General features: G+C 30.4%; 1 long non-coding RNA gene and 1 pseudogene across 1 annotated transcript; both read left to right on the top strand.

Moving 5' to 3' along the window:
• The first annotated feature begins 1,356 nt into the window (after positions 1–1,356).
• LOC111999179 (acidic endochitinase-like) lies at positions 1,357–2,278 on the top strand (annotated as a pseudogene).
• Positions 2,279–8,683: 6,405 nt separating this feature from the next.
• LOC112036371 (uncharacterized) lies at positions 8,684–10,680 on the top strand. The gene is made up of 3 exons (XR_010626873.1): positions 8,684–9,140; positions 10,312–10,394; positions 10,587–10,680. It is a non-coding gene; the product is annotated as an uncharacterized LOC112036371 (long non-coding RNA).
• The last annotated feature ends 301 nt before the right edge of the window (positions 10,681–10,981 follow it).

Here is a 10,981-nt window from a genome sequence, read left to right as displayed (position 1 = left end):
AACCGGACGCAAGGGTCCCCATTTGTTTTATACAAGGAAAAATATGATCTTCACAAGCCTTTGCTTTGCTACTACTCTGGTGTATCTCACTATTGACTAATACTTTTTTCTTTTCTTTTCTTTCCCGATAATTTAATAGTTATAACGAGATAATAGGATTTGAATAATAGTTGTCTTGGACAGACAATGAGGTATCAAACAGTTAAGTAACTCTTGACACTCATAATCTCTTTTTATATAACGTAAGAAATGTGCCCAGGCTAGGACTAATTAACTCACTTAGCATCTAAAAAGGGTTGGCTCTGCGAATTGGTTTGGTTGGCAGTGGGTTGGTACCAATAAAATTCAATTAGCTAGGGTCGAGTTGTGGATTTTTTGTCTAAAACTCCAACGAACCCAACCATCCAAAGTACATCCATTTTGCAGTTAAATGGTAATTCAAATCTCGAAATCTATGGTTCCTGAAGAAGACAGTGAGCTTCAAGTTATAAAGAAGGATAAACACTTCATATAACTCAAAAGATATTAAGCAACACACTTGGTAAATAATGAACATCATTTTGTAATGTTGAGGATGTCGTTTTGACTATGGTTAGAACAAACTAACGTTCGCCTTAAAAGAAATATACAATATCTTGCAATAGTGTTTGCTGATTATTCAGATGTATTGTAATCTAGGAAATTCAATAAGGAGTGCTGTTAATTGTTGGCCTAAACTTAATTTCTGTAAATTTGGGAGTATTTCAGAGGACTCTTTAGCAATAGAGAAGCTCTCTGAAAGCTTTCGTAGAAAATTGAAACTTCTATAATAAAAAAATTTTAAAATAAAATAAAAGAATCAAAGTACCTATTTGTTTCTCACCTTTGTTTTTTTTTTTTTTTTTTTTTTTTTTTTTTTTTTTTTTTTTTTTTTTTACCTACTCACCTTTGAGTAATGAGAAATTTGGATTTCCAACTTGCTTTTCTGTAAGGGAAAAAAAAATCCTTTTCTAAAACTCTACTTATGTTTCACATTTGTTTCCAATAATAGTTGGAGTTATCTATTTTGTTTGTAGTATGTGAAGACTATTAAAAGGGAGAAACAATATAAAACTTTTACTCCCTTTTTTAAGAAAAACGAGGAAACACACATATTAAAAGCTAGTAAATATCTTAAATTGATACAAAATTTCAACAATATAAATGAAAATGGATATGTTCCATTTAAATTAATAAGTGATCACCCTATTATAGTTTCTCTGATAAATGATGCTAGTGTTTTATGGATTCTTATCAATTATTGAATGCTAAGAGAATGAATTCCCAAAAAAAAAAAAAAAAAAGATAAGAATAATTTTCTCCAATACTACTTTGCAGTAATGTTGCAAGGTACTTGTGGAACAATTTTCTTGGGGGCCAATCAGACTCACGTCCATTAGGTGACACTGTTCTAGATCGATGGCATTAACTTTGATATTGAAGCTAGGAGGCACAACTGAACATTGGGACGAGCTTGTAAGGGCCTTATCAGGATTTAGCCAACAAAAGAAGGCAAAATTTGCCAAACAGTACATTTCTCAAAAAAATTAGATGGATAGCATGCGTTCAAACTTAATTAGTTAGTTAGACTATTTTTAGAAGTCGATTTTAGTAAACTCGACTTTGGGTTAGAAAATGAACACTATAGTGGCGTTTCTTTTTAGTAGCGTTTGTAAAACGCCACTATAGATATCCTATAATGGCATTTTTTGTAAACACTGCTAAGGCACTGAAAAAACGCCACTATAGTGTTTGTTTTTTAGCCCAAAGTCGAGTTTGTCAAACTTGGCTTTCAAAAACAATCTAACTTATTAAATAACTTTAAACACATGCCACGCACCCAATTTTTTTGGAAAAATGTACTGTTTGGCAAATTTTGACAATAGAAGGTCTACTTAATTAACAGCAGCTCCACAATGTCCTTTCCCTGACGCTTGGCTAGGAACTGCCCTTAACACTGGCCTTTTTGATTATGTTTGGGTCCAATTTTATAACAGTATTGCTCCATGTCAATTCGGTGGTACTAATACAGACAACCTCAAGAATTATTGGAACCATCGGACCAATATTCAAGAAGGCCAAATATTTTTGGGTTTGCCTGCGTCTCAAGATGCAGCTAACAGTGGCTACATCCCACCCGATGTGCTTAATAATGAAGTGTTAACGATCTATTAAAGGTTCTGCAAAATATGGAGGTGTTATGGTTTGGTCTAGGTTTTATGACCAAAACTATAGTTCAGCTATTGAGTCTAATGTTTGAATTACAGAACTTCCAATGACTTACTCAAACTTCATACATATTGAGATCTAAGCAATAGAAGAATGATGTATCACAACGTCTTTCAATGCATTCCAGTACGTAGCCACCAAGACCTCTACAAACTTCGAGGACTTGTCAGAACATAGGAAACACAAGTTACAAGAGTATTCTACCGATCAATGACCAACTCCTAGAGTTTCCATGCTTAATGGAACTCTATATTGATGAAGAACATGGAGAGGGAGAGAGAGATGCTTATTGGGAGTGTTTATGAGCACTATTATAAGCTTAATGCCAACGTCCTCCCATCCAAATATAAGTAGACACATCATTCAAAACATATCTTTCTTGTCTATTTTATTAACTCATTCTACACATACAAACAGAAATGGTGTTCTATATATGTTTAGAATGCAGAATATGGTACATAGAGGGCATATATAGTTATATACATGTATAGTACGCTACAGTACAATGATATTACGGTAAGCCTAAGAGCACTTGAACCTCCTAATATAGACTAAGATATTCACTTAATTACAAGGTAGCTAAACATCATTGATAGGGAATTTAACATTGCTATTCCAAACAAATGGGCCAATTAGACCATATCTGCAACTTGACCACCATCACCTTGATCTTGTTTCTTTGTGCCGCCAAACAAAGTAAATTTGTTGAATGCTTTGGATGTATGTTGGATCCAACCTAGTATGTGACAAATTGATTGACATAGACATATCTTGTTGAACAAATTATTTGATGTGTTAAGTACCACATTAGCTGCGTGACATAGGTGCGCACAAATTTGTTTGTACTTGCGACGAATGAGCTCTACTATGATTCCACATAAATTAATAATGAGAACCCTAAGAGGATCGACAAGGATTGATGCAAGCAGCTCACATGCAAGAATTGCACAAATGACACAAACAAACTTGAACTTGTAGAGGTAGTCTGCGTTTTGAGGTCCTAGTTTCATCCCCAAAAATGCAATGCCATAGATAACTATTGCCACGATAAAGAACAGCATGATTACATCATGTTCTTCGAGTGGAGAGATGCCAAAGCCTCGAACCTTTACTCCAAGGACACCAAGTAAGATCACGATGAGAAAGTTAAGAGGCTCATGGAATTCCGTAGAGGAGCGGGCCTCTTTCTCATTCAATGATGAGCTGAAATGAACATTTTTCAAAAGTAAAAATAAACTTATCAATTGCCACACAAGTTTATTGTAATTGTGTGTGTATATATATAAACATCATACTCCCTCTATCTCAAATGGTTAGTGCTTTATTCCATTTTGAGATGTATCAAAATATAGTCCTCTTTGAAAAAGTCAATAAATCTATTTCCTAAGTTATCCTTTATTTTTATTTAAAAAGTTAATATCCATCTTTCACTAGATTCTAAGTAAGGATAGTTTTAAAAAATTCTACATTTTTATGTAAAGAATGGTGCAAAAAATGACATTCAAATAGCTGAGAGCCTTATAGCTTAACTGTTTGACACCAATACCTCAACTATATAATAATAATAATAATGTTCCATTTAAAATTAATTTGAATTTTCTAAATAGGACCTACGAATTTGGGACAAAGTCCTCCATAATAAAGCATTAAGTGCACTTTAATGTATACTCTTAAGATACTCATTAACAAAAATCATTAACGTATTATTAGTTTTCTATTAACCCCTTTTAACTAATAGAAAAACAACAATCTCACAAACATAATAAATTTTATAATTCTTTTCCCAACATCAAAGATGATATATTGTGATTAGTGATTAATGCAACATCATTTTTATTGTACATCAATCACAACATTTCATCTCAACAATTGTAAAATTTGTTGTATATATAAACTTATTGATAGAAAATAACAAATCTATACTAACATGCAAAGTTCAACTACTAAATTTAAGGTATTCAAGTGATAGCTTAATAGTAATGATAATATTTTGTGATGCTTTACATTTGTAGTTGAAATAAAGAGTCTTGTAACTTAATTAACACTTTCTAATATTTTCAATGGAGATATTAGGATTTGAATCCCCTACCTCCAATTATGGTTTTTTTTTTTTTTTTTTTAATGCTTGTAGTTGGAACTTGGAACCTCACCTCCCCCATCCCGCAATCAAATTATCTAAAAAATTTGAGATAAGTTTTATTTTGGTCCTTGGAAATTTTTTTATACCATAATTTTTGTATTTGTTTTCAATATCGTTCTTCGGTTGCTTAATTACATGTTAAATGACAAGTTGGCATCTAGGACACACACACCCGCTGACCAGGGGAGGGATATGCATGTCCAAACAAAGTCAAAAACATGGTTGCAATATATAGTCCTTTTGTATTGGTCTTTCTATTGTCCTTTTGTATTGATTTCACATGCATACATAGGCCAAACAAAGTCAAAAACATGATTGCAATATAGTTGCCACATCACTCAAAGTCTAAAACCCACGCCTTTTATATATGCTGACACGATAAAGAAACCATATCCAACAAAATGTCCAGGATAATAGCACCCGATTTGGTTTTAGAGTCAACCACATGAACGACTTAGCAACCTTTCTCTATCTCAAAAATTAACTAGAGAAGTCATAAAAACCACATTATTCAACGTTTAAAGGTTTCTGTTAACAGAAACCTTTCTCGATCAAAACTGTTACGGGGAAGGAAAGAACTCTTTCATACATGCATGAGGGACAAAAGTGAGTACGCATAGACACAATGAACTAAAACTACTTAAATCAATTTTACCAAAAATCCATTTCAAATAATATCCACTAGCTCAAAAGAAAAATTCAAATTCTATTCTTCCGACAACTTTGGAAGCTACAGAACAAAACACTAGTAGATGGAGATCTGGCCAAGGTTGACTTGGGCATCTTCTCGGATGCCAAAGAGAGAGAGAGAGAGAGAGAGAGAAGAGAAGGAAGAAAAACCACACACAAGGGAAGGGGAAGGAAATATGGAAACAGAATAAAAAATAGAAAGAAATGTGAATTGAATAATAGCGTGAATTAAATAAATAAATAAAAAACACTAAAGTGGTTTAAATAGGACTTCAAACCACATAATTTATCATTTTAACCTTAATTGGTATTTAATAATCACGTCTTTAAATAAACGGAAGGAATAAACTCAAAACAATAAATTTCCCTATAAATAAAAAAATAAAAAATAAAAAACTCAAAACAATGCTGAACATTAGAGATTTAAGTTCAATCCATTTTGTTCATTTTATAATTAAAATTAAAATTTATAATTCTAAATATGCATTGTCGTGTCATACTTAAGGTATACACTATTAAATCTAGAAAATATAACTTGAAATAGAGAAGATTCTAATACCAAATAAAGGTTGGGGAGATTAGAGTTTTGCCTTGAAATGGAAAATAAAGGTTGCTTAGATAAGTAAATAAATAACAGTTATGGGGGATTAATAAAAGGGTTTTATTAACTAATGTCCTAAAGACATTCATTTAGGAAAACTCTTTTAGAAATGCTTGTAGAGAAATTGCTTCAAATTGGAACAATCCAAAGAGAAAGGTTATGTCACAGTTGGGCGATTAAGGTTGGAACAAGGACTATATTAAGTTTTTTTTTTTTTTTTAATAATTCAATATTATTTTATAAAAATTCAAACCTTGTTTTCTTTCATAAAAAGAACCGACTACGCCAATCTTGACACTTTAACATGAAATTGATGCAAATAAAATCCAACCCCAATCAACAATTAATAGAAATGGGTTTATAATTATTAATTTTGGATTTTTATGTGAGTATTAGTTTAGTCCATTAACAAATTTTAATATTTAACTCCTTAAATGTAATATTTGTGACATACATGAAATATTATATTAAAAAAATTTCCATTAAATCTTAATGGAATCGATCCAGTATTTTGTGCACATGATTTTGTTAAATGACCTAATTTTAGAGGCAGGTACAAGCTACGGGCAAAATTTATAAGTATTTATTTCTTCATACACCCATGTATAAACATACATAAATACATACATATTCTTAAGAATCTTATAATTAAACTGGTTTTTTTGGGTGTTTCAAAAAAAAAATATTCAAGGTTCAAAACTATCAAATTATAATAATAATATATAATATATAATATATAATTAAAAAAAAACACATGTATTGTACACAAGTAATTCACACATATTATAAATAATACTTAAAAACCAACATAAACAATGAAATGTCATTTATGTGAATATTATGTGATGATATTTAATGTTGAAATAAAATCCATAAGGAATACAATATTTATTTATAGAGTCCAAATTTGATAAGGATGGGATATAAAACTCATGTTTTACACCATACGATAAGAAATTGTCATATCAGCATTTTACTTAAAATTTAATATATCCTACCACACCTAATAACATTTCAATAAACTCTCAATTTGGTTGGATTTATATTAGAATTAATTGGGTGTGATTGTCCTTATTCTTAAATATGTGATAAGATGATGTGGCATATGAGGATTGGAGAGATAAAATATAGGTTTTACACCACATACTTCAAAATTTAATCTTTTATTTATATTGTTTTTATTTGTTAGTGTTTTTTAAATTTAAGGCATGCTGTAATTTTTTTCAAAATCAAAATTTCGCTTGTGATTTTAAATGCTATGGTTTTTAGTATTTATATAAACTTTAAATGTAACCTTTTTTTTAACCATAAAAAGATTAAATTATATTAAATTAAACCCTATAGTACCAATTTTTATATCTAAAACTTTTGAGTTGAACTTAAAAATATTATCAATTATTTTTAATGTATAAGTATTTCTAAATTTTACATCTTACTCATTTTATAAAAAGAAAATTATTACATAAATATTTTGAGCTCTTTACACTTTTGTAAGGTAGAAAATTATTTTATCTTTCTCTTCAATTAAACTTTTCTTTCTTCTTTTTTAACTTGTGTACTATAAAATAAAATTGGAAAGGCTATATATATATATATATATATATATTATATATATATATTTAAAGATGATAAAAAATCAATAGTTATGTCATCAATTAATTGTTTAAATTTTAATTTTTGTAGTTTAAAATAATGCATAAAAGACGAGTTTATGGATCAACAATAAATTACATTCGATTGGCATGAAATTTGGCATATATGTTAAAAACATATAAAATATGTAATTCAACGGTTGAATTTTTAAAATATAAATCAATAACAAATTATTAGCTGATGTAATATTACTTAAAGTTACATCTGGTGTAACTTGAACCCAATTTATATATATATATATATAGTACTATTGTCCCAAAAAAGTGTTTGTTCAAGGAGGGGAAAAAAAAAGGAGGGTTTTTTTTTGGGGGGGGGGGGGCTGTTGTGTGTGTATGTGTGGGTGTGAGTGTGAGTAAGAGAGGACTTGCATGAGCAATCATATATATAAAAAAAAAAAAAAAAAAAAAAAAAAAAAAAAAAAAACATGCAAGTATGCAACAGACTTGTGCTTTCTCTTGTCGTCCTTTTCTCGAGCTAAAACCCATATTCCAGTCCCAAAATGCTTTTAAATACACTTTCAAAAAACACTCAGACTACACTCCAGCTCCAACCTTATTGGTTTATATATATCATGTGTAATAGCAGATATAGCTTTAGACAGTGGTAACTAGAAAGTAGTAACTACTGAATATCTAGATTCTAGAGTATTACTATTTAGTCTAAAAAACAAAGAAAATGAAGAAAGATAAAGTCTGAAAAATACCTTCCACGCTTTGATACGTTGGTTTTATTTTTCTTACGAAACCCTAGTGAGACTGATCGAGTGTTCCTTGTAGTCTCCTCTTTCATCTCCAAGTTCCTTCTGTGGTTCTGTGAGTATCAATGCCCACCCTTATATATATTCTAAACATTATTATTATTATTATTATTATTATTATTATTATTGTGTTGTAGAAAATACCAAATTATCATATCATTGTTACATGCAGATGATGCAATTAATGAAATATCCATTAGAATTAGATGATGCAATAAACTCTTACTTACCTTCTCAAACAAAAAAAAAAAAAAAAAAACTCTTATATAGGTCCCACCGTTGGATTTATATGTTTAGAAACGTGTTAATTAAGGCTATGAACTTGTCAAGTGAAGGGATCAATGATCTAGTAGAAGGCCCAAATAACTCGATAAGGTTACCTAGTACTGTCATGTTGAATTTTGTGGTTAAATTGTTTGTAATATATATATATATATATATAAATATATATATATTTAATGGATTATTAGTAAAACATTAAAGGGTCATTCTACAGTACCCCCTATTTGTTTTGGGGGGGTACGGTACCCTCCCTAATCCTAGCCATTAATTTGTCATTGTTTCAATCCAAGCCATTCATTTAATTTTAATGGAAACCTGTTACTGGTAAAGTAGGTTAGTGTATATAAACTAAAAAAAATTCGGATGGTTGCTATCTCAGCCTTTTCTCCTTCTCTTGCGTTCTCTTCTTGTTCCTCTGGTTCTCCGATTCTTTCTTCTTCCTTTCTCAGATTTTGCTCTTGCATTCACTCCACTCCCTTATATTCATGGTCACATTATATTCATGTTTTTCTATCATTCTAGTATGATAGAAAAAGCTACAAAATTTTACAAAGGTTTCCGATCTGCAAATCAGAAGCAGCTTGAAGATAGAGATAGGTTGTTGCAGGTAATTCATCTCTACAATACGATTCTGTCGTTTCTTGCCCTGCTGAGTGAGGAGAAATCATACGACCTGAGATCAAGCAGTGATTTTCATGGCAAAAAAATCGTTCTTCAAGAAAACAAATCCATATCTAGCAGAAGAAATTTTCGACTCTAACCATCCTCAGGTTGGTATTTCTTAGTCTAGATCCCTACCTCTAGATTGGCAAAATATGGGTTCTTAAATTCTTTGTAGGTCATGTATCTGTTTGGGGAAAAAAATTTCTTTGGTTTTTCCAATTCAATTAATAATAGAAATTTATGCCATGTAATTGATATTTGACATGTACATGCCATAAGGTTCTTTTCCTCTCTTTCTTCTTTTGATTTTCTTGGATTTTATAATGTGAGAAGATAATGTTGAATTGTGATTGAGTTAGTAATAGGATTCAGGATGGAGGAATTTTTTGCATTTAAAGTTTGGGTTTTTATTTTTTATTTTTTATTTTATTTATAAGAGTGCTTATGCATATACATGTTTGTAAAAATGCCAAAAAGGGCTTTTGTTTATTTATTTAATTTTTTTTTCCTCTGTGCATAATGTTTCCTTTCCTTAGTTATTTAATAGGCATTGTAATGTTTTTGATGTGTTTGGATTCGGTTGGCTTCTTGTCATGGCAATAGCTATGCTTTGCCATGCTTGGCCAAGCTTTGCATTTGAGCCTGAAGATAATGTCTTAATTCTTCTGAAAAAGAAAGAAAATCATGTCTAGTATTCAATGTTAACGATTTACTCGTGTTCTTAATGTTTTTAAGAAATAGCCTTTATTGGTTCAAAGGTCTACACGTGGAAACTATCATGATGACTATTATGATCATCATCATCATAGTTTCCATATGTAAACCTTTGAAAATGATAATAAATAGTCAAAATAAGAACTTATGGAACTTTGGAATGAAAGTAGTAATAATTCTAGAGAATTGCAACATCTTTCTTCCATAAAAAATAGAAACAAGCTGTCCTAACTCCTAACAGACATAGTAATTCAGCAAAAAAAGAAGAAAAAATTATGTTTTAATTCATAAAAGCAGAGAACTTATATAAAACGCAATTTTGTATCATGAATACTGTTGATATCAAAGACTAAAGTTCAAGTTATATAAAATACAATTCTTCAGATGGCTTAAGAAATTTGTTGGTTTCTGAAGGGTACACTAGTTGGTTCACACAAGGGGAGCTGCCGTTTATACAATACATCTAGTGCTGGTTTAGAAAGCTCTCTTTGTGTGCATGGTTGGTTTAGTCAAGTTTTTTGTGCACTAACTGTTAATAACTTCTTTATCTGTTCATACTTTCAGAGAATAAGTTGCAACAAAAAAGCCAAATCAATCTGCAGAACAAGAAGAAGAAATCTCATCACAAGAAAATCTCTGGTTTCCAGGTAATCTGGGCTCTACCATCTTGTACTTTTTATGAGATTATTATAAATTCAAATACAATTAACTTGCCGATTCTTTCTATTTTACTCTCTCCTTGTTCAGCTGATTTTCACTTGTAAAGATGGTTTGTATGCCTACTTTGAGAGACAAGTTTGGTTGATACTTTTCAGTTGCTGATCAGTTTATCTAAACAGTTTGCTCCAGGTAGTTCATCAAAAGTTCTCATCACATTTGCAGATTCATGAATTCGGGTTGTTGACGGTATTGATCTGGTTCACAAGTTTAAAGGTATAAATAAGATACATCAAATTTTTTCTTCATTTGTTGTTGTTACTTTTCATTTTTTTTATTTATTAACATGAAAATGCTTGATACATGAAATTTTTGTCTTAAACCTGGTTGACATGATTAATATCATTGTACCTAAAAAAGTTGATACCTTTCTTCATTTCCTGGTGTTCTCAATGGTACTTTCATTATGCAAAGTGTTAAAAATTGCTTTGAACTTAATGGCCCTAGTACTCCATGGCTAACTCTTAGATTTATGCTATTATAGTTCTGACTTGCAACTATTAAAATATTGTAATAT

Source organism: Quercus suber, unplaced genomic scaffold (assembly GCF_002906115.3).
Source record: "Quercus suber isolate HL8 unplaced genomic scaffold, Cork oak 2.0 scaffold_895, whole genome shotgun sequence".
Taxonomy (NCBI): Eukaryota; Viridiplantae; Streptophyta; class Magnoliopsida; order Fagales; family Fagaceae; genus Quercus; species Quercus suber.
This window is presented reverse-complemented; position numbering and strand designations above follow the sequence as displayed.